Raw genomic sequence first — 23,541 nt, 5'->3', positions numbered from 1 at the left:
AGGGTTGTTTTAGGGTCAGGGCCGGGGCCCAGGGTTAGGGTTGTTTTAGGGTAAGGGCCGGGGCCCAGGGTTAGGGTTGTTTTAGGGTCAGGGCCGGGGACCAGGGTTAGGGTTGTTTTAGGGTCAGGGCCGGGGTCCAGGGTGAGGGTTGTTTTAGGGTCAGGGCCAGGGCCCAGGGTTAGGGATGTTTTAGGGTCAGGTCCGGGGCCCAGGGTTAGGGTTGTTTTAGGGTCAGGGCCAGGGCCCAGGGTTAGGGTTGTTTTAGGGTCAGGGCCGGGGACCAGGGTTAGGGTTGTTTTAGGGTCAGGGCCGGGGCCCAGGGTTAGGGTTGTTTTAGGGTCAGGGCCGGGGCCCAGGGTTAGGGTTGTTTTAGGGTCAGGGCCGGGGCCCAGGGTTAGGGTTGTTTTAGGGTCAGGGCCGGGGCCCAGGATTAGGGTTGTTTTAGGGTCAGGACCGGGGCCCAGGGTTAGGGTTGCTTTAGAGTCAGGGCAGGGGCCCAGGGTTAGGGTTGCTTTAGGGTCAGGGCCGGGGCCCAGGTTTAGGGTTGTTTTAGGGTCAGGGCCGGGGCCCAGGGTTAGGGTTGTTTTAGGCTCAGGGCCAGGGCCCAGGGTTAGGGTTGTTTTAGGCTCTGGGCCGGGGCCCAGGGTTAGGGTTGTTTTAGGCTCAGGGCCGGGGCCCAGGGCTAGGGTTGTTTTAGGGTCAGGGCCGGGGCCCAGGGTAAGGGTTGTTTTAGGGTCAGGGCCGGGGCCCAGGGTTAGGGTTGTTTTAGGGTCAGGGCCGAGGCCCGGGGTTAGGGTTGTTTCAGGGTCAGGGCCAGGGCCCAGGGTTAGGGTTGTTTCAGGCCCAGGGCTGGGGCCCAGGGTTAGGGTTGTTTCAGGCCCAGGGCCGGGGCCCAGGTTTAGGGTTGTTTTAGGCCCAGCGCCGGGGCCCAGGGTTAGGGTTGTTTCAGGGTCAGGGCCCAGGGTTAGGGTTGTTTTAGTGTCAGGGCCAGGGCCCAGGTTTAGGGTTGTTTTAGGGTCAGGGCCAGGGCCCTGGGTTAGGGTTGTTTTAGGGTCAGGGCCCAGGGTTAGGGTTGTTCTAGGGTCAGGGCCCAGGGTTAGGGTTGTTCTAGGGTCAGGGCCCAGGGTTAGGCTTGTTCTAGGGTCAGGGCCCAGGGTTAGGATTGTTTTAGGGTCAGGGCCAGGGCCCAGGGTTAGGGTTGTTTTAGGGTCAGGGTTGTTTTAGGGTCAGGTCCAGGGCCCAGGGTTAGGGTTGTTTTAGGGTCAGGGCCAGGGCCTAGGGTTAGGGTTGTTTTAGGGTCAGGGCCAGGGCCCAGGGTTAGGGTTGTTGTAGGGTCAGGGCCAGGGCCCAGGTTTAGGGTTGTTGTGGGGTGAAGGCCAGGGCCCAGGGTTAGGCTTGTTTTAGCTTCAGGGCCAGGGCCCAGGGTTAGGGTTGTTTTAGGGTCAGGACCTGGGCCCAGGGTTAGGCTTGTTTTAGTGCCAGGGCCCAGGGTTACGGTTGTGTTAGGGTCAGGGTCAGGGCCCAGGGTCAGGGTTGTTTTAGGTCAGGGCCAGGGCCCAGCATTAGGGTTGTTTTAGGGTCAGGGCCAGGGCCCACTGTTAGGCTTGTTTTAGGGTCAGGGCCAGGGCCCAGGATTAGGCTTGTTTTAGGGTCAGGGCCAGGGCCCAGGGTTAGGCTTGTTTTAGGGTCAGGGCCAGGGCCCAGGGTTAGGGTTGTTTTAGGGTCAGGGCCAGGGCCCAGCGTTAGGGTTGTTTTAAGGTCAGGGCCAGGGCCCAGGGTTAGGGTTGTTTTATGGTCAGGACCTGGGCCCAGGGTTAGGCTTGTTTTAGTGCCAGGGCCCAGGATTAGGGTTGTTTTAGGGTCAGGGTCAGGGCCCAGGGTCAGGGTTGTTTTAGGTCAGGGCCAGGGCCCAGCATTAGGATTGTTTTAGGGTCAGGGCCAGGGCCCAGGTTTAGGGGTGTTTTAGGGTCAGGGCCAGGGCTCAGCGTTAGGGTTGTTTTAGGGTCAGGGTCAGGGCCCAGGGTTAGGGTTGTTTTAGTGCCAGGGCCCAAGGTTAGGGTTGTTTTAGGGTCAGTGCCAGGGCCCATGGTTAGGCTTGTTTTAGGGTCAGGGCCAGGGCCCAGGGTTAGGCTTGTTTTAGGGTCAGGGCCAGGGCCCAGGTTTAGGGTTGTTTTAGGGTCAGGGCCACGGCCTAGGGTTAGGGTTGTTTTAGGGTCAGTGCCAGGGCCCAGGTTTAGGGTTGTTTTAGGGTCCGGGTCAGGGCCCAGGGTTAGGCTTGTTTTAGGGTCAGGGCCAGGGCCCATGGTTAGGCTTGTTTTAGGGTCAGGGCCAGGTCCCAGGGTTAGGGTTGTTTTAGGGTCAGGTCCAGGGCCAAGGGTTAGGCTTGTTTTAGGGTCAGGTCGAGCGCCCACGGTTAGGCTTGTTTTAGGGTCAGGGCCAGGGCCCAGTGTTAGGCTTGTTTTAGGGTCAGGGCTAGGGCCCAGGGTTAGGGTTGTTTTAGGGTCAGGGCCAGGGCCCAGGGTTAGGCTTGTTTTAGGGTCAGGGCCAGGGCCCAGGGTTGGGGTTGTTTTAGGGTCAGGGCCAAGGCCCAGCGTTAGGGTTGTTTTAGGGTCAGGGCCAGGGCCCAGGTTTAGGGTTGTTTTAGGGTCAGGACCTGGGCCCAGGGTTAGGCTTGTTTTAGTGCCAGGGCCCAGGGTTAGGGTTGTTTTAGGGTCAGGGCCAGGGCCCAGGGTTAGGGTTGTTTTAGGGTCAAGGACAGGGCCCAGGGTTAGGGTTGTTTTAGGGTCAGGTCCCAGGGTTAGGCTTGTTTTAGAGTCAGGGCCCAGGGTTAGGGTTGTTCTAGGGTCAGGGCCCAGGTTTAGGCTTGTTCTAGGGTCAGGGCCCAGGGTTAGGATTGTTTTAGGGTCAGGGCCAGGGCCCAGGGTTAGGGTTGTTTTAGGGTCAGGGTTGTTTTAGGGTCAGGGCCTGGGCCCAGGGTTAGGGTTGTTTTAGGGTCAGGGCCAGGGCCCAGGGTTAGGGTTGTTTTAGGGTCAGGGCCAGGGCCCAGGGTTAGGGTTGTTGTAGGGTCAGGGTCAGGGCCCAGGGTTAGGGTTGTTGTGGGGTGATGGCCAGGGCCCAGGGTTAGGGTTGTTTTAGCTTCAGGGCCAGGGCCCAGGGTTAGGGTTGTTTTAGGGTCAGGACCTGGGCCCAGGGTTAGGCTTGTTTTAGTGCCAGGGCCCAGGGTTAGGGTTGTGTTAGGGTCAGGGTCAGGGCCCAGGGTCAGGGTTGTTTTAGGTCAGGGCCAGGGCCCAGCATTAGGGTTGTTTTAGGGTCAGGGCCAGGGCCCACTGTTAGGCTTGTTTTAGGGTCAGGGCCAGGGCCCAGGATTAGGCTTGTTTTAGGGTCAGGGCCAGGGCCCAGGGTTAGGCTTGTTTTAGGGTCAGGGCCAGGGCCCAGGGTTAGGCTTGTTTTAGGGTCAGGGCCAGGGCTCAGCATTAGGGTTGTTTTAAGGTCAGGGCCAGGGCCCAGTGTTAGGGTTGTTTTAGGGTCAGGACCTGGGCCCAGGGTTAGGCTTGTTTTAGTGCCAGGGCCTACGATTAGGGTTGTTTTAGGGTCAGGGTCAGGGCCCAGGGTCAGGGTTGTTTTAGGTCAGGGCCAGGGCCCAGCATTAGGGTTGTTTTAGGGTCAGGGCCAGGGCCGAGGTTTAGGGGTGTTTTACGGTCAGGGCCAGGGCTCAGCGTTAGGGTTGTTTTAGGGTCAGGGTCAGGGCCCAGGGTTAGGGTTGTTTTAGTGCCAGGGCCCAAGGTTAGGGTTGTTTTAGGGTCAGTGCCAGGGCCCATGGTTAGGCTTGTTTTAGGGTCACGGTCAGGTCCCAGGGTTAGGGTTGTTTTAGGGTCAGGGTCAGGGCCCAGGGTTAGGGTTGTTATAGGGTCAGGGCCAGGGCCCAGGGTTAGGCTTGTTTTAGGGTCAGGACCTGGGCCCAGGGTTAGGCTTGTTTTAGGGTCAGGGCCAGGGCCCAGGGTTAGGCTTGTTTTAGGGTCGCAGCGGGCCCAGTGTTAGGGTTGTTTTAGGGTCAGGGTTAAGGCCAGGTCCGAGTGTTTGGGTTGTTTTAGTGTCAGGGTGAGGGCCCAGGGTTAGGCTTGTTTTAGGGTCAGGGCCACGGCCCAGGTTTAGGGTTGTTTTAGGGTCAGGGCCAGGGCCCAGGTTTAGGCTTGTTTTAGGGTCAGGGCCAGGGCCCAGGGTTATGGTTGTTTTAGGGTCAGGGCCAGGGCCCAGGGTTAGGCTTATTTTAGGGTCAGGGCCAGGGCCCAGGTTTAGGGTTGTTTTAGGGTCAAGGCCAGGGCCGTGGTTTAGGGTTGTTTTAGAGTCCGGGCCAGGTCCCAGGGTTAGGGTTGTTTTAGGTCAGGGCCAGGTCCCAAGGGTAGGGTTGTTTTACGGTCAGGGCCAGGGCCCAGGGTTAGGGTTGTTTTAGGGTCAGGGCCAGGGCCCAGGGTTAGGCTTGTTTTAGGGTCAGCGCCAGGGCCCAGGGTTAGGCTTGTTTTAGGATCAGGGCCAGGGCCCAGTGTTAGGCTTGTTTTAGGGTCAGGGACAGGGCCCAGGGTTAGGGTTGTTTTAGGGTCAGGGCCAGGGCCCAGTGTTAGGCTTGTTTTAGGGTCAGGGCCAGGGCCCAGGGTTAGGCTTGTTTTAGGGTCAGGGTCAGGGCCCAGGGTTAGGCTTGTTTTAGGGTCACGGCCACGGCCCAGGGTTAGGCTTGTTTTAGGGTCAGGGCCAGGGCCCAGGGTTAGGCTTGTTTTAGTGCCAGGGCCCGGGTTAGGGATTTTTTAGGGTCGCGGCCCAGGGTTAGGCTTGTTTTAGGATCAGGGCCCAGGGATAGGGTTGTTTTAGGGTCAGGTCCCAGGGTTAGGGTTGTTTTAGGGTCAGGGCCCAGGGTTAGGGTTGTTTTAGGGTGAGGGCCCTGGGTTTGGTTTGTTTTAGGGTCAGGGCCAGGGCCCAGGGTTAGGGTTGTTTGAGGGTCAGGGCTAGGGCCCAGCGTTAGGCTTGTTTTAGGGTCAGGGCCAGGGCCCAGTGTTAGGGTTGTTTTAGGGTCAGGGCCAGGGCCCAGGTTTAGGGTTCTTTTAGGGTCAGGGCCAGGGCCCAGGTTTAGGGTTGTTGTAGGGTCAGGGCCAGGGCCCAGATTTAGGCTTGTTTTAGGGTCAGGGCCAAGGCTCATGGTTAGGTTTGTTTTAGGTAAAGGGCCTGGGCCCAGGGTTAGGCTTGTTTTGGGTCAGGGTCAGGGCCCATGGTTAGGCTTGTTTTAGCATCAGGGCCCAGGGTTAGGGTTGTTTTAGGGTCAGGGCTCAGGGTTAGGGTTGTTTTATGGTCAGGGCCCAGTGTTAGGTTTGTTTCAGGGTGATGGCCCAGGGTTAGGGTTGTTTTAGGGTGAGGGCCCAGGGGTGGGTTTGTTTTAGGGTCAGGGCCAAGGCCCAGGGTTAGGGTTGTTTTAGGGTCAGGGCCAGGGCACTGGGTTAGGGTTGTTTTAGGGTCAGGGCCAGGGCCCAGGGTGCAGCTTTTTTTAGGGTCAGGGCCAGGGCCCAGGGTTAGGGTTGTTTAAGGGTAAGGGTCAGGGCCCAGGGTCATGCTTGTTTTAGGATCAGGGACAGGGCCCAGGGTTAGGGTTGTTTTAGGTTCAGGGCCAGGGCCCAGGGTTAGGGTTGTTTTAGGGTCAGGGTCAGGGCCCAGTGTTAGGCTTGTTTTACGGTCAGGGCCAGGGCCCAGGTTTAGGGTGGTTTTAGGGTCAGGGCCAGGGCCCAGGTTTAGGGTTGTTTTAGGGTCAGGGCCAGGGCCCAGGGTTAGGGTTGTTTTAGGGTCAGGGCCAGGGCTCAGGGTTAGGGTTGTTTTAGGGTCATGGCCAGGGCCCAGCGTTAGGGTTGTTTTAGGGTCATGGCCAGGGCCCAGGTTTAGGGTTGTTTTAGGATCAGGGCCAAGGCCCATGTTTAGGGTTGTTTTAGGGAAAGGGCCAGGGCCCAGGGTTAGGATTTTTTTAGGTTCAGGGCCAGGGCCCAGGTTTAGGCTTGTTTCAGGGTCAGGTCCGGGGCCCAGGGTTAGGGTTGTTTTAGGGTCAGGTCCGGGGCCCAGTGTTAGGGTTGTTTTAGGTTCAGTGCCGGGGCCCAGCTTTAGGGTTGTTTAAGGTCAGGGCCGGGACCCTGGTTTGGGGTTTTAGGCTCAGGGCCAGGGCCCAGTGTTAGGTTATTAGTGTCAGGGCCCAGTGTTAGGGTTTTAGGGTCAGGGCCCAGGGTTGGGGTTTTAGGGTCAGGGCGCAGGTTTAGGGTGATTTCCAGGAAGTGACCTCACAATGACTCAAGCTACCACTTACTGTTGATTGTGACGAAATGCCAGCTGATGCATATGCCTTGGGAGCTAATTCGTTGCTGCCCTTGACTACTATGAAGACTGGTGTGGGAAGGGTCGCTTTGGATGCACTTGAGCAGGGGTCCCCAACCCCTGAGCCATGGAGCCGTAAGGAGCCACACAGCAGGTGAGTGGTGTCGAGTGAGGGAGTGAGGGAAGCTTCGTCTGTATTTACAGCCACTCCCCTTTGCTCACATTCCCGCCTGAGCTCCACCTTCTCAGATGAGCAGCAGCATTAGATTCTCATAGGAGAACGCACCCTGTTGTGAACCGTGCATGTGAGGGATCTAGGTTGCGCTGTTCTTATGAGAATCTAATACCTATTGATCTGTCACTTTCTCCCATCACGCTCAGGTGGGACCATCCAGTTTCAGGAAAACAAGCTTAACACGCCCACTGATTCTACATTATGGTGAGTTCTGTAATTATTTTATTATATATTCCAGTGTAATAATGGAAATGAAGTGCCTAATCAACGTAAATGTGCTTAAATCTTTTGGCCCAGCTCCTACCTCCCGGCAGCCTCGCCAGGCCCAGAACTCTCTCCAGTCAGCCTCTACAGACCAAGCTCATGACTCACAATGGCCTATTTAGGCCCATACCCTACCTCACGGCAGTCTCCGCAGATGAGCCTACTGCCTCACAACAGCCTCCACAGGCACAGCTCCATCGTTACAATGGCCTCTTTAGACCCAGCTCCTGCCGCCCAGCCTTCTCTCCAGGCCCTGAACTTTCTCCGTAAGTTGAGTTAGCTGGGACTGTAGGTATACATGATGATACTTGGCTACTTTTTAAATTGTTTTGCAGACATGGGGTCTCACTTTGTTGGCCAGGCTGCTGTCAAACTAATGGCCTCAAGTGACCCTTCCACCCCTGCCTCCCATCCTCGAGGTATGTGCCACCACAAGGAGCACTTGTTCAATTTTCTAAAGAAAAAATTTCTAAAGTAAGGCTGTGGGATGATGGCAGGAAGATAAAAGAAAAACAGAAGAATAAGTTAAAATGACTTATTCACACATATTCTTTTGACAGCAAGAAGAACTTTTAGTATATACATTCCTTACAAACAAACAAACGGCAGATAAACAATGTTGTATAGGAACTTCAACACACACTGTACAATATTCCCACTTTGCTGACATAAGTTATGGAAATTTCGTGGTTTCCTTGAGTGTCGCTACCAGTATTTTGCTGCTCTGATGATTTTTATCAACTTCCTCATCTGTTAACTTCTCTCCAAAGTATGTCATGTCATGACATACTGCCGCTGCACGAACACAGTCAGTGTCTTCCTATTAAACACGTAGAATGCTTTCCTAATTTCTCTTTTTACTCTCTGTCTTTGTGTTCTGCATTTTCCTTACTTTTATTGTCAGAAACTCCAGAAAGTCAATCGTACTAATTTATCACGATTTGCTTCACTAATTTATACTTTGCTTATATGGAATTTTGCCCAACAGACCTCATTACAATTTCTAACCTGTTTTATTTTGTTTTCTTTTTTCTGAGACAGGGTCTCCCTCTGTTGTCCGAGGCTGGAGGGTAGTAGTGCTATCGCAGCTGACTGCAGCCTCAACCTTCCAGGCTGAAGCGATCCTCCCATCTCAACCTCCCACGTGGCTGAGACTACAGGTGCTTGCCACTATGCCCAACTAATATTTGGTATTTTCGTATACGTGGATTCCAGAGGAGTGACAGCGAAATGTGAGTAAGCATGGATTTTGGTATATGCAGAGATGGGGGGCTGTAACTAATTCTGTATACTGAGGGACGGCAACTGTTTATGTTTTTACAATTACGCTGTAAGATACATACTGTTGCATAGCCTTGAAAATAATAATTTTTAATGGAGTGGAAGAATAATAATAATATTTCTAAAAGTAGCAGCTGGCCAGGTGTGGTGGCTCACACTGGTAATCGCAACACTTTGGGAGGCTGAGGCAGGAGGATGGCTTGAGGCCAAGAGTTTGCGATAGGCCTTGGAAACAAAGGGGGAGTCACCATCCCTACAGAAAAATACATGAATTAGCCTAGTGTGGTGGCACGTTCCTGTAGTCCCAGCTACTTGGGAGGCTGAGGTGGGAGGATCACTGGAGCCCAGGGAGGCTGAGACTGCAGTGAGTCATGATCAGGCCTCTGCACTCCAGCCTGGGTGACAGAGTGAGACCCTGTCTCAAAACAACAAAAAAGTAGCAGCTAACATCAACTGACCTTTTATACCAGGTGCCTATTGATACCATAGTTTAATTTCTTAGAACTGTTTCTTATTTCACTTACCAACTCTGTCTTCAGTTACTCCCAGATTTTTACTGTGTGTGTACAGATGACCTTTTGTTTAGATTGAATTGTCTCCCCAGAAGTAAGATTACTGTGAGTCATGGTGAATGGACATTCTCATTACCCTTGATGTAAATTGACAGGGTTTTGGGTGCCTCCCAGCTATACTCTTAGCACTTTGGGAGGCTAAGAGAGGAGGATTGCTTGAGGCCAAGAGTTGGAGGAGGCAGTATGGCAGTATGGTGAGACCCTGTCTCCATTATTTTAAAAAATTGACAAGCTTTACCCGGGAAGGCTTATACACAATGTAAACACCCCTCATAGTATAAGAAAGTGCCCATTTCACTGCACCTTTGCCAGCACAGGGTATTATAATTTAGTAAGTCATTTTTTGTTTGATTATTTTAAATAGATAAAAGACCTCATATTACTTTACTTGTCACATTTCAACAGCTTTCCTTAGCTTATTAGCTCTACCTCTTTTCTGTCTGTAAATGGTTGTTGTTGTTTTGTTCTTTGAGACAGGGTCTTGCTCTGTCACCAGGCTGGACTGTAGTGGCATAATCATGCCTCGCTGCAGCCTTGACCTCCCAGGCTCAAACTTCAGCATTCCGAGTAGCTGGGACTACAAGTGTGCACCACCACTCCCAGCTAACTGTTTTCTTCTTTTGGATAGAGACAGGTTCTCACTGTGCTGTCCAGACCGGTCTCTAGCTCCTGGCCTTAAGCAATCCTCCTGCATTAGCTTCTCAAATTGCTGGAATTTCAGGCATGAGCCACCATGCCTGGCCTGGGCTAGTCCTGTATTCTCTAGAGTTCTCTTTACTTTGTGCTAGCCTGTCTCTCATTATGCTGTTCACCTGTTATAATGAATAATTCTCCGTATTAAATTTTACCACTTTCAACTTTTGAGTGGTTTATGCTTCCTGATTGGACTCTGACTAATATGTTAGGAAGGGTCCCAGGAGATAAACCCACACAGATGGGATTTGTGCATAGGTTTGGTTTCCCAGGGGGCAGTGCTGAGCTCTTTGCCAGTGGGAAATGGGATGCTGGTGATTTCCAGGAAGTGACCTCACAGTGACTCAAGCTACCACTTACTGTTGATTGTGACGAAATGCCAGCTGAGGCACATGCCTTGGGAGCTAAGTGGTTGCTGCCCTTGACCACTATGAAGACTGGTGTGGGAAGGGTCGCTTTGGATGCACTTGAGCAGGGGTCCCCAACCCCTGAGCCATGGAGCCGTAGGGAGCCACACAGCAGGAGGTGAGTGGTGTCGAGTGAGGGAGTGAGGGAAGCTTCGTCTGTATTTACAGCCACTCCCCTTTGCTCACATTCCCGCTTGAGCTCCACCTTCTCAGATGAGCAGCAGCATTAGATTCTCATAGGAGAATGCACCCTGTTGTGAACCATGCATGTGAGGGATCTAGGTTGCGCTGTGCTTATGAGTATCTAATACCTATTGATCTGTCACTTTCTCCCATCACGCTCAGGTGGGACCATCCAGTTTCAGGAAAACAAGCTTAACACGCCCACTGATTCTACATTATGGTGAGTTGTATAATCATTTTATTATATATTGGATATATAATACGTATATATATTTATATGTATGTAATAATGGAAATAAAGTGCCTAATAAATGTAAATCTGCTTAAATCTTTTTAAGCAGATTCTTCAGGCCCAGCATCTGCCTCACTGTGGACCCCCCAAGCCAAGCTCCCAACCTTTCAGCAGCTTCTACACACCCAGCTCCCGCCTGCCAGTGGCCTCTTCAGGCCCATGGGGCTCATTCCTCACAACAGCCTTTCCAGTCCCAGTTTTTCCCTTCCGGCGGCCTCTCCGGGCTGAGAACCTCCTCAAGTCGGCCTCTCCAGACTCACTTGCACCCTCCAGGCGTCCTCTCCGGGCCAAGCTCCTCTTCCTGGCTGCGTCTCCAGGCCCGACTCCTGCCTCTCAACAACCTCTTTGGACTCAGTGCCTACCCATCTCCTGGCGTCCTTGGTCGGCCCACAGCTTCCTCAAGCCAAGCTCCCCAGGCCCAGGTCAGGCCTCACGGTGCCCCCTCCACGATGAGCTCCTGCCCTCCAATGGCACCTGCAGGACCCAAATGGTCTCCGGTCGGTGGGCTCCTCCATGCCAAGCTTGGGCCTCCCGGTGACCTCTGCAGGCCCAAGTTGTCCTGAAGTCGGCATCTCCCAGCCATGCCTCCCAGCAAGTAAGCAAGCTCTTTTGGCTCAACTCCTGCCCAGCTCCCAACCGCCTTTGTAGGTCCCGAACTTTCTCCAGCCAAGTTCTTTGGGCCTCATTCCTGCCGCCCGGTGGCCTGTACGGGCCCAGCAATGGTTGGAGAACGGCCTCTGCAGGTCCCGCTCTTGCCTCCCAGGGGCCTCTCCAGGCCCAGCTCTTGCCCCCACGGCGGCCACCTGGGGCCAAGTCCCTGCCTGCCTCCCAGCAGCCCGCATGCGGCCCAGCTCCTCCCTCACGGTGGCCTGTTGATGCCCATGCCTCTGGTACCCTGCCCAGAGGCATGAGCCCCTGCCACACACTGGCTCCTCCCACGCTGAGAGAGGTCAGCGTGAGCCCTTGCCTCACACCGGCCCCTCCCATCCTGAGAGAGGTCAGCGTGAGCCCCTTGCCTGACCCTGGCTCCTCCCACGCTGAGAGAGGTCAGCGTGAGCCCTTGCCTCACACCGGCCCCTCCCATGCTGAGAGAGGTTGGCGTGAGCCCTTGCCTCACACCGGCCCCTCCCACGGTGAGAGAGGTCAGCGTCAGCCCCTTGCCTCACACCGGCCCCTCCCACGGTGAGAGAGGTCGGCGTGAGCCCTTGCCTCACACCGGCCCCTCCCACGGTGAGAGAGGTCAGCGTCAGCCCCTTGCCTCACACCGGCCCCTCCCACGCTGAGAGAGGTCGCCGTGAGCCCTTGACTCACACCGGCCCCTCCCACGCTGAGAGAGGTCAACATGAGCTCCTTGCCTCACACCGGCCCCTCCCACGCTGAGAGAGGTCGGCGTGAGCCCTTGCCTCACGCCGGCCCCTCCCACGCTGAGAGAGGTCAACATGAGCCCCTTGCCTCATACCGGCCCCTCCCACGCTGAGAGATTTCAACATGAGCCCCTTGCCTCACACCGGCCCCTCCCACGCTGAGAGAGGTCAACATGAGCCCCTTGCCTCACACCGGCCCCTCCCACGCTGAGAGAGGTCAGCGTGAGCCCTTGCCTCACACCGGCCCCTCCCACGCTGAGAGAGGTCGGCATGAGCCCCTTGCCTCACACAGGCCCCTCTCACTCTGACAGAGGTCAGCCTGAGCCCTTGTCTCACACCGGCCCCTCCCACGCTGAGAGGTCAGCGTGAGCCCTTGCCTCACACCGGCCCCTCCCACGCTGAGAGAGGTCAGCGTGAGCCCCTTGCCTCACCCCGGCCCCTCCCACGCTGAGAGAGGTCAGCGTGAGCCCTTGCCTCACACCGGCCCCTCCCACGCTGAGAGAGGTCGGCGTGAGCCCCTTGCCTCACCCCGGCCCCTCCCATGCTGAGAGAGGTCGGCGTGAGCCCTTGCCTCACACCGGCCCCTCCCATGCTGAGAGAGGTCGGCGTGAGCCCCTTGCCTCACACCGGCCCCTCCCACGCTGAGAGAGGTCGGCGTGAGCCCTTGCCTCACACCGGCCCCTCCCACGGTGAGAGAGGTCAGCGTCAGCCCCTTGCCTCACACCGGCCCCTCCCACGCTGAGAGAGGTCGGCGTGAGCCCTTGCCTCACACCGGCCCCTCCCACGGTGAGAGAGGTCAGCGTGAGCCCCTGCCTCAACAGGCCACCGTGAGGGAGGAGCAGGGTCGCACGCGGGCTGCTGTGAGGCAGGCAGCGACTTGGGCCTGGGAGGTCGTGGTGGGGTGAGAGCTGGGCTTGGAGACTCCCCTGGGAGGCAACAGCGGGGCCTACAGACTCTGTTCTCCAGCCGGAGCTGGGACTGTTCAGGTACTGGGAGGTGGGATGTGGGTCTGAAGAGCTTGGTTGCAGAAACTTCGGGGTCTACAAACGCAGGCGGGAGCTGAGCCAAAAAAGCTTGTTTGCTGGGAGGCGGGAGATGCAGCCAGGAGAAACAGCTGTGCCTGCAGAGGCCGCCATGCGGGAGGCGGAGGCCGGGCCTCCTCAAATCGGCCTCTCCAGACCCACTTGCAGCCTCCCGGCATCCTCTCCGGGCCCAGCTCTTCCTCCCGGCTGCATCTCCAGGCCTGAGTCTGGCCTCCCTACAACGTCTTTGGACTCAGCTCCTGCCCAGCTCCCAGCAGGCCCAAGTTGTCGTCAAGTCAGCCTGGAATTGGGCCCGGAAGAGCAGCAAGTCGGCCTCCCCGGGCCCAGCTCCGTCCTCTCGGCGGCCTCTCCAGATGCAAAACTTCCTCGAGTCAGCCTCTCCAGGCCCAGCTCCTCCTGCCTCCCAGTGGCCTCTTTCAGCCCAGACCAGCTCATGGCTCTTGGCGGCCTTCCCAGGCCCCGCTTTTGACTTTTGGTGGCCTCTTCAGGCCCAGAACTTGACCTCCAGTGGGCCTTTGCAGGCCCGGCCTCCTGCCTCTCGAAGGCCTGCACGGGCCCGGACTCACAGCGGACTCACAGCGGACTCTCCATGCCCAGCTAGCTCTCGCCTCATTGCGGCCTCCCGAGTCCAAAGCTCCTGCCTCTCGGCCGCTTCGGCAGGCCCAGCTCCCGCCTGCCAGTGGCCTCTTTAGGCCCAGCTCGTTCCTCACAACGGCCTTCCCAGGCCCCGTTTTTCCCTTCTGGCAGCCTCTTGGCCTCTAATTTGTTTATCTTTTGTGTATAAATCCCAAAATATTGAATTTTGGAATATTTCCACCATTATGTAAATATTTTGGTAGGTGATTTATTTGGGGTGAGTTTCTGCACCAAGCCTGAATTTTTTATTTTATTTTCCTTATTATTTGGTGTTAAACAGGTTTAATGACGGTCATGGCAACTGTTTGGCACAATGAAAAATATCACCCATGATCAATGTGTTCTGTTCTGGGGAAGGGGGCAAAGGCAGGGTGAATCACTTTCTTAAAAAGTATAGCTCAAGTTGGGAGTGCAGAGGGAATGGGGATAAAACCCTCCCGCTGCCTGTGTCGAAGTGCAGGAGCCCCCACCCCCATACTCACCTGAGTCCAGCCCCTCTGGGGAAAGAAGGGGTGCATGAACTCCCCCTAGTCCACAGGCACCTCCCTGTGGCCCAAGGCCCTCTTCACACTCCATCTTGTAGCCCCAACAGGAGCTATTTTCCGAAAAGTGAAAAGCTCTGAAGGTCCCACAATTCATGGTATGTACACCTCCCTCACCAGGGGCTGCAAAGTGGCCTGGAGCTCCATACTGAGTAGAAGTCTTTGGGCCAGAGTCAGCATCTGGCTGACGGTCCGGATATCCTGGTTGGAGTGACCCTGGTGTGCCCTGCCAGGGCCTGGTGCCGCTTGCTGAAGATCATGACCGCCACTCATGGGCCACCGATGTGGTCCTTGTCCCATTTGTTGGGGCTGCGTCCATCCTTCTCAGAAGATGAGTCCTGTTCCTTGCGCAGGGCACTGAGGGACTGGGCCTGACATCATCTGAGTGGTAGAGGCAACTGGGTGTCAGGAGACATGATGGAGAGGAAAGCATCATCATGGTCATTCTCTGTCTCACTGTCAAGCAGGGACTCCCCTGAGGGGCCCAGGGCTCCTCCTCCATGGTGGGAGGTGAGCTTTTAACAGGTTCCACCACCCCCAAAGTGTGTGGGGTTGCGGGCCCTGGGCTTTCAGGGCAGGTGGCTCCAGGGGGCCGCCCAGGGTCAACACTCCCTGTGCCACCTGGTGGATGCTCATGAGCAACAGCTGCCAACTTGGCAGGTTGTTTTCTCTGGTTGGAGGCCACTGAGTAACTGGCAGGTTGCTGGGCCTCGTGTGGCTGCAGGGAGGGGTCAGGAAGGGGATGGAGTACCAGGGGAACACGGCCACAGAGTGACCTTCCACATTCCTCCACACGAACATGCTGACGCCACGGGAGGCCTCACTGAATGCAGGCCTGGGGGCCGAGTACTTGGTCCGGGCAGGGAGTTCCTGGCAGGGGCTCACACCTCACCCCCTCCTCAGCCCAGGTGGCTTGGGCCCAGAGAAGTGGGGGTTGGAGAGGAGCAGAAGACCAGGCCTCAAGTTTTGTTTTTTTTGTTTGTTTTTTTGTTTTTGAAATGTAGTTTGACTCTTGTCACCCAGGCTGGAGTGCAGTGGCACGATCTCAGTGGCCTTCATACCTGGCTAATTTTTTGTATTTTTACTGGGGATGGGGTTTTGCCATGTTGGCCAGGCTGGTCTTGACCTCCCGACCTCAGGTGATCCACCCACCTCAGCCTCCCAAAATGGGATTACGGGCATGAGCCACTGCTCCCAACTTCATTCATTTTTACTTGAAAAACTCCGTTAAGCATTTTTTTAAGGTAGACCTAGTGGTCCTGAATGCCCTCAGCTTTGTTTGTCGAGGAAGCACGTTATTTCTTTTTTCTTTCTGAAGGACAGCTTTGTCAGACATAGTATTAGTTGCTGGCACTTTTTTTCTTTCAGCACTTTGAATGTATTATTCGATTCTGTCCTGACCTGCAAAGTTTCTTTAACTTTTGACTATTTGATTATATTGTGACTTGGTGAGTATCTATTTGGTTTGAACCTCTTCAGGAATCTTTAAGCTTTATGGATTTAGATGTCTAAATCTTTCCCATGATTTAGGCAGTCTTCAGCCATTCTTTAAATAAGCTTTCTTCTCCTTTCTCTACTTTCCTTTTCAAACTCCCATAACCTGACAATGGGTTGCCTAATGGTGTCTTGTTGGCTTCCTTTTCTCTGTCTTTTTTTCTTTTTTTTTTTTTTGAGACAGAGTCATGCTCTGTCACCCAGGCTGGAGTGCAATGTGTGGTCTAGGCTCACTAGGGTTAGGGTTAGGGTTTTAGGGTAAGGGTGAAGGGTTAGGGTTTTAGGGTCAGGGCCCAGGGTTAGGGTTTTAGGGTCAGGGCCCAGGGCCCAGCGTTAGGGTTTTAGTGTCAGGGCCCAGGACCCAGGGTTAGGGCTTTAGGGCCAGGGCCCGGGGCCCAGGGTTAGGGATTTAGGGTCAGGGCCCGGGGCCCAGGGTTACGGCTTTAGGGTCAGGGCCTGGGGCCAAGGGTTAGGGCTTTAGGGACAGGGCCCGGGGCCCAGGGTTGGGGCTTCAAGGCCAGGGCCCGGGGCCCAGGGTTAGGGCTTCAGGGTCAGGGCCCGAGGCCCAGGGTTAGGGCTTCAGGGTCAGGGCCCGGGGCCCAGTGTTAGGGCTTCAGGGTCAGGGCCTGGGGCCCAGGGTTAGGGCTTCAGGGTCAGGGCCGGGGCCCAGGGTTTGGGCTTCAGGGTCAGGGCCCGGGGCCCAGGGTTTGGGCTTCAGGGTCAGGGCCCGGGGCCCAGGGTTAGGGCTTCAGGGTCAGGGCCCGGGGCCCAGGGTTAGGGTTTTAGGGTCAGGGCCCGGGGCCCAGGGTTAGGGTGATTTCCAGGAAGTGACCTCACAACGACTCAAGCTACCACTTACTGTTGATTGTGATGAAATGCCAGCTGAGGCACACGCCTTGGGAGCTAAGGGGTTGCTGCACTTGACCACTATGAAGACTGGTGTGGGAAGGGTCGCTTTGGATGCACTTGAGCAGGGGTCCCCAACCCCTGAGCCATGGAGCCGTAAGGAGCCACACAGCAGGAGAGTGGTGTCGAGTGAGGGAGTGAGGGAAGCTTCGTCTGTATTTACAGCCACTCCCCTTTGCTCACATTCCCGCCTGAGCTCCACCTTCTCAGATGAGCAGCAGCATTAGATTCTCATAGGAGAACGCACCTTGTTGTGAGCCGTGCATGTGAGGGATCTAGGTTGCACTGTTCTTATGAGAATCTAATACCTATTGATCTGTCACTTTCTCCCATCACGCTCAGGTGGGACCATCCAGTTTCAGGAAAACAAGCTTAACACGCCCACTGAATCTACATTATGGTGAGTTCTATAATTATTTTATTATATATTCCAGTGTAATAATGGAAATGAAGTGCCTAATCAACGTAAATGTGCTTAAATCTTTTGGCCCAGCTCCTACCTCCTGGCAGCCTCGCCAGGCCCAGAACTCTCTCCAGTCAGCCTCTACAGACCAAGCTCATGACTCACAATGGCCTATTTAGGCCCATACCCTACCTCACGGCAGTCTCCGCAGATGAGCCTACTGCCTCACAACAGCCTCCACAGGCACAGCTCCATCTTTACAATGGCCTCTTTAGACCCAGCTCCTGCCTCCCAGCCTTCTCTCCAGGCCCTGAACTTTCTCCGTAAGTTGAGGTAGCTGGGACTGTAGGTATACATGATGATACTTGGCTAATTTTTAAATTGTTTTGCAGACATGGGGTCTCACTTTGTTGGCCAGGCTGGTGTCAAACTAATGGCCTCAAGTGACCCTTCCACCCCTGCCTCCCATCCTCGAGGTATGTGCCACCACAAGGAGCACTTGTTCAATTTTCTAAAGAAAAAATTTCTAAAGTAAGGCTGTGGGATGATGGCAGGAAGATAAAAGAAAAACAGAAGAATAAGTTAAAATGACTTATTCACACATATTCTTTTGACAGCAAGAAGAACTGTTAGTATATACATTCCTTACAAACAAACAAACGGCAGATAAACAATGTTGTATAGGAACTTCAACACACACTGTACAATATTCCCACTTTGCTGACATAAGTTATGGAAATTTCGTGGTTTCCTTGAGTGTCGCTACTAGTATTTTGCTCCTCTGACGATTTTTATCAACTTCCTCATCTGTTAACTTCTCTCCAAAGTATGTCATGTCACGACATACTGCCGCTGCATGAACACGGCCAGTGTCTTCCTATTAAACATGTAGAATGCTTTCCTAATTTCTCTTTTTACTCTCTGTCTTTGTGTTCTGCATTTTCCTTACTTTTATTGTCAGAAACTCCAGAAAGTCAATCGTACTAATTTATCACGATTTGCTTTATTAATTTATACTATGCTTATATGGAATTTTGCCCAACAGACCTCATTACAATTTGGGCCAGGGCCCAGGGTTAGGGTTGTTTTAGGGTCAGGGACCAAGATTAGGGTTGTTTTGGGGTGAGGGCCCAGGGTTGGGTTTGTTTTAGGGTCAGGGCCAGGGCCCAGGGTTAGGCTTGTTTTAGGGTCAGGGCCAGGGCCCAGGGTTAGGCTTGTTTTAGGGTCAGGGCCACGGCCTAGGGTTAGGGTTGTTTTAGGGTCAGGGTCAGGGCCCAGGGTTAGGTTTTTAGGCACTGGTCCAGGGTCCAGGGTTAGGGTTTTAGGCTCAGGGCCAGGGCCCAGGTTTAGGGTTGTTTTAGGGTCGGGGCCAGGGCCCAGGGTTAGGGTTGTTTTAGGGTCATGGCCAGGTCCCAGGATTAGGGTTGTTTTAGGGTCAGGGCCAGGGCCCAGGTTTAGGGTTCTTTTAGGGTCAGGGCCCAGGGTTAGGGTTTTAGGGTCAGGGCCAGGGCCCAGGGTTAGGGTTTTAGGGTCAGGGCCAGGGCCCAGGGTTAGGGTTTTTGGGTCAGGGCCTGGGCCCAGGGTTAGGTTTTTAGGGTCAGGGCCCAGGGTTAGGGTTTTAGGGTCAGGGCCCAGGGTTAGGGTGATTTCCAGGAAGTGACCTCACAGTGACTCAAGCTACCACTTACTGTTGATTGTGATGAAATGCCAGCTGAGGCACATGCCTTGGGAGCTAAGTGGTTGCTGCCCTTGACTACTATGAAGACTGGTGTGGGAAGGGTCGCTTTGGATGCACTTGAGCAGGGGTCCCCAACCCCTGAGCCATGGAGCCGTAAGGAGCCACACAGCAGGTGTGTGGTGTCGAGTGAGGGAGTGAGGGAAGCTTCGTCTGTATTTACAGCCACTCCCCTTTGCTCACATTCCCGCCTGAGCTCCACCTTCTCAGATGAGCAGCAGCATTAGATTCTCATAGGAGAACACACCCTGTTGTGAACCGTGCATGTGAGGGATCTAGGTTGCGCTGTGCTTATGAGAATCTAATACCTATTGATCTGTCACTTTCTCCCATCACGCTCAGGTGGGACCATCCAGTTTCAGGAAAACAAGCTTAACACGCCCACTGATTCTACATTATGGTGAGTTCTATAATTATTTTATTATATATTCCAGTGTAATAATGGAAATGAAGTGCCTAATCAACGTAAATGTGCTTAAATCTTTTGGCCCAGCTCCTACCTCCCGGCAGCCTCGCCAGGCCCAGAACTCTCTCCAGTCAGCCTCTACAGACCAAGCTCATGACTCACAATGGCCTATTGAGGCCCATACCCTACCTCACGGCAGTCTCCGCAGATGAGCCTACTGCCTCACAACAGCCTCCACAGGCACAGCTCCATCGTTACAATGGCCTCTTTAGACCCAGCTCCTGCCTCCCAGCCTTCTCTCCAGGCCCTGAACTTTCTCCGTAAGTTGAGGTAGCTGGGACTGTAGGTATACATGATGATACTTGGCTAATTTTTAAATTGTTTTGCAGACATGGGGTCTCACTTTGTTGGCCAGGCTGCTGTCAAACTAATGGCCTCAAGTGACCCTTCCACCCCTGCCTCCCATCCTCGAGGTATGTGCCACCACAAGGGGCACTTGTTCAATTTTCTAAAGAAAAAATTTCTAAAGTAAGGCTGTGGGATGATGGCAGGAAGATAAAAGAAAAACAGAAGAATAAGTTAAAATGACTTATTCACACATATTCTTTTGACAGCAAGAAGAACTTTTAGTATATACATTCCTTACAAACAAACAAACGGCAGATAAACAATGTTGTATAGGAACTTCAACACACACTGTACAATATTCCCACTTTGCTGACATAAGTTATGGAAATTTCGTGGTTTCCTTGAGTGTCGCTACCAGTATTTTGCTTCTCTGACGATTTTTATCAACTTCCTCATCTGTTAACTTCTCTCCAAGGTATGTCATGTCACGACATACTGCCGCTGCACGAACACGGCCAGTGTCTTCCTATTAAACATGTAGAATGCTTTCCTAATTTCTCTTTTTACTCTCTGTCTTTGTGTTCTGCATTTTCCTTACTTTTATTGTCAGAAACTCCAGAAAGTCAATCGTACTAATTTATCACGATTTGCTTTATTAATTTATACTTTGCTTATATGGAATTTTGCCCAACAGACCTCATTACAATTTGGGCCAGGGCCCAGGGTTAGGGTTGTTTTAATGTCAGGGCCCAGAGTTAGGGTTGTTTTAGGGTCAGGGCCCAGGGTTAGGGTTGTTTTAGGGTCAGGGCCCAGGGTTAGGGTTGTTTAAGGGTCAGGGCCCAGGGTTAGGGTTGTTTTAGGGTCAGGGCCCAGGGTTAGTGTTGTTTTAGGGTTAGGGCCCAGGGTTAGGGTTGTTTTAGGGTAAGGGCCCAGTGTTAGGGTTGTTTTAGGGTCAGGGCCCAGGGTTGGGGTTGTTTTAGGGTCAAGGCACAGGGTAGGGTTGTTTTAGGGTCAGGACCCACGGTTAGGGTTTTAGGATCAGGGCCAGGGCCCAGGGTTAGGGTTTTAGGGTAAGGGCCAGGGCCCAGGGTTAGGGTTTTAGGCTCAGGGCCAGGGCCCAGGGTTAGGGTAGTTTCAGGGTCAGGGCCCTGGGTTAGGGTTGTTTCAGGGTCAGGGCCCAGGGTTAGGGGTGTTTTAGGGTCAGGGCCAGGGCCCAGGGTTAGGCTTGTTTTAGGGTCAGGGCCAGGGCCCAGGGTTAGGCTTGTTTTAGGGTCAGGGCCACGGCCTAGGGTTAGGGTTGTTTTAGGGTCAGGGTCAGGGCCCAGGGTTAGGTTTTTAGGCACTGGTCCAGGGTCCAGGGTTAGGGTTTTAGGCTCAGGGCCAGGGCCCAGGTTTAGGGTTGTTTTAGGGTCGGGGCCAGGGCCCAGGGTTAGGGTTGTTTTAGGGTCATGGCCAGGTCCCAGGATTAGGGTTGTTTTAGGGTCAGGGCCAGGGCCCAGGTTTAGGGTTCTTTTAGGGTCAGGGCCCAGGGTTAGGGTTTTAGGGTCAGGGCCAGGGCCCAGGGTTAGGGTTTTAGGGTCAGGGCCAGGGCCCAGGGTTAGGGTTTTTGGGTCAGGGCCTGGGCCCAGGGTTAGGTTTTTAGGGTCAGGGCCCAGGGTTAGGGTTTTAGGGTCAGGGCCCAGGGTTAGGGTGATTTCCAGGAAGTGACCTCACAGTGACTCAAGCTACCACTTACTGTTGATTGTGATGAAATGCCAGCTGAGGCACATGCCTTGGGAGCTAAGTGGTTGCTGCCCTTGACTACTATGAAGACTGGTGTGGGAAGGGTCGCTTTGGATGCACTTGAGCAGCGGTCCCCAACCCCTGAGCCATGGAGCCGTAAGGAGCCACACAGCAGGTGTGTGGTGTCGAGTGAGGGAGTGAGGGAAGCTTCGTCTGTATTTACAGCCACTCCCCTTTGCTCACATTCCCGCCTGAGCTCCACCTTCTCAGATGAGCAGCAGCATTAGATTCTCATAGGAGAACACACCCTGTTGTGAACCGTGCATGTGAGGGATCTAGGTTGCGCTGTGCTTATGAGAATCTAATACCTATTGATCTGTCACTTTCTCCCATCACGCTCAGGTGGGACCATCCAGTTTCAGGAAAACAAGCTTAACACGCCCACTGATTCTACATTATGGTGAGTTCTATAATTATTTTATTATATATTCCAGTGTAATAATGGAAATGAAGTGCCTAATCAACGTAAATGTGCTTAAATCTTTTGGCCCAGCTCCTACCTCCCGGCAGCCTCGCCAGGCCCAGAACTCTCTCCAGTCAGCCTCTACAGACCAAGCTCATGACTCACAATGGCCTATTGAGGCCCATACCCTACCTCACGGCAGTCTCCGCAGATGAGCCTACTGCCTCACAACAGCCTCCACAGGCACAGCTCCATCGTTACAATGGCCTCTTTAGACCCAGCTCCTGCCTCCCAGCCTTCTCTCCAGGCCCTGAACTTTCTCCGTAAGTTGAGGTAGCTGGGACTGTAGGTATACATGATGATACTTGGCTACTTTTTAAATTGTTTTGCAGACATGGGGTCTCACTTTGTTGGCCAGGCTGCTGTCAAACTAATGGCCTCAAGTGACCCTTCCACCCCTGCCTCCCATCCTCGAGGTATGTGCCACCACAAGGGGCACTTGTTCAATTTTCTAAAGAAAAAATTTCTAAAGTAAGGCTGTGGGATGATGGCAGGAAGATAAAAGAAAAACAGAAGAATAAGTTAAAATGACTTATTCACACATATTCTTTTGACAGCAAGAAGAACTTTTAGTATATACATTCCTTACAAACAAACAAACGGCAGATAAACAATGTTGTATAGGAACTTCAACACACACTGTACAATATTCCCACTTTGCTGACATAAGTTATGGAAATTTCGTGGTTTCCTTGAGTGTCGCTACCAGTATTTTGCTTCTCTGACGATTTTTATCAACTTCCTCATCTGTTAACTTCTCTCCAAGGTATGTCATGTCACGACATACTGCCGCTGCACGAACACGGCCAGTGTCTTCCTATTAAACATGTAGAATGCTTTCCTAATTTCTCTTTTTACTCTCTGTCTTTGTGTTCTGCATTTTCCTTACTTTTATTGTCAGAAACTCCAGAAAGTCAATCGTACTAATTTATCACGATTTGCTTTATTAATTTATACTTTGCTTATATGGAATTTTGCCCAACAGACCTCATTACAATTTGGGCCAGGGCCCAGGGTTAGGGTTGTTTTAATGTCAGGGCCCAGAGTTAGGGTTGTTTTAGGGTCAGGGCCCAGGGTTAGGGTTGTTTTAGGGTCAGGGCCCAGGGTTAGGGTTGTTTAAGGGTCAGGGCCCAGGGTTAGGGTTGTTTTAGGGTCAGGGCCCAGGGTTAGTGTTGTTTTAGGGTTAGGGCCCAGGGTTAGGGTTGTTTTAGGGTAAGGGCCCAGTGTTAGGGTTGTTTTAGGGTCAGGGCCCAGGGTTGGGGTTGTTTTAGGGTCAAGGCACAGGGTAGGGTTGTTTTAGGGTCAGGACCCACGGTTAGGGTTTTAGGATCAGGGCCAGGGCCCAGGGTTAGGGTTTTAGGGTAAGGGCCAGGGCCCAGGGTTAGGGTTTTAGGCTCAGGGCCAGGGCCCAGGGTTAGGGTAGTTTCAGGGTCAGGGCCCAGGGTTAGGGTTTTTTCAGGGTCAGGGCCCAGGGTTAGGGTTGTTTCAGGGTCAGGGCCCTGGGTTAGGGTTGTTTCAGGGTCAGGGCCCAGGGTTAGGGTTGTTTTAGGGTCAGGGCCCGGGGTTAGGGTTGTTTTAGGGTCAGGGCCAGTGCCCGGGGTTAGGGTTGTTTTAGGGTCAGGGCCAGGGCCCAGGGTTAGTGTTGTTTTAGGGTCAGGGCCAGGGCCCAGGGTTAGGGTTGTTTTAGGGTCAGGGCCAGGGCCCAGGGTTAGGGATCTTTTAGGGTCAAGGCCAGGGCCCAGGGTTAGGGTTGTTTTAGGGTCAGGGCCAGGGTCCAGGGTTAGGCTTGTTTTAGGGTCAGGGCCAGGGCCCAGGGATAGGGTTGTTTTAGGGTCAGGACCTGGGCCCAGTGTTACGCTTGTTTTAGTGCCAGGGCCCAGGGTTAGGGTTGTTTTAGGGTCAGGGTCAGGGCCCAGGTTAGGGTTGTTTTAGGTCAGGGCCAAGGCCCAGCGTTAGGGTTGTTTTAGGTTCAGCGCCAGGTTCGAGGGTTAGGCTTGTTTTAGGCTCAGGGCCAGGGCCCAGGGTTAGGCTTGTTTTAGGGTCAGGGCCAGGGCCGAGGGTTAGGGGTGTTTTAGGGTCAGGGACAGGGCCCAGGGTTAGGGTTGTTTTAAGTTCAGGGTCAGGGCCCAGGTTTAGGATTGTTTTAGGGTCAG

The 23,541-nt window shown here is 53.9% G+C and overlaps 1 long non-coding RNA gene across 8 annotated transcripts in view; it reads left to right on the top strand.

Annotated features, from left to right (window-relative positions):
- Window positions 1-21,827, top strand: part of LOC129523740 (uncharacterized) — a 243,518-nt gene extending 221,691 nt beyond the window's left edge. For 2 of the 8 annotated variants that reach the window (XR_010134578.1, XR_010134579.1), the window contains 11 exons: window positions 6,721-6,778; window positions 6,872-7,104; window positions 7,880-8,070; window positions 10,137-10,194; window positions 10,316-14,361; window positions 16,594-16,651; window positions 16,745-16,977; window positions 18,732-18,789; window positions 18,883-19,115; window positions 21,268-21,325; window positions 21,419-21,824. This is a non-coding gene — a long non-coding RNA (uncharacterized lncRNA). Of the gene's footprint in view, window positions 1-6,720; window positions 6,779-6,871; window positions 7,105-7,879; window positions 8,071-10,136; window positions 10,195-10,312; window positions 14,362-16,593; window positions 16,652-16,744; window positions 16,978-18,731; window positions 18,790-18,882; window positions 19,116-21,267; window positions 21,326-21,418 lie in introns of all 8 variants that reach the window. The other 6 variants (XR_010134576.1, XR_010134573.1, XR_010134575.1 and 3 more) reach the window with 6 other exon arrangements.
- Window positions 21,828-23,541: the final 1,714 nt, after the last annotated feature.

This window comes from Gorilla gorilla, chromosome 6 (genome assembly GCF_029281585.2).
Source record: "Gorilla gorilla gorilla isolate KB3781 chromosome 6, NHGRI_mGorGor1-v2.1_pri, whole genome shotgun sequence".
Classification (NCBI taxonomy): Eukaryota; Metazoa; Chordata; class Mammalia; order Primates; family Hominidae; genus Gorilla; species Gorilla gorilla.
The sequence above is the reverse complement of the archived record's forward strand: the minus strand, read 5'-3'. Positions and strand labels throughout refer to the sequence as shown.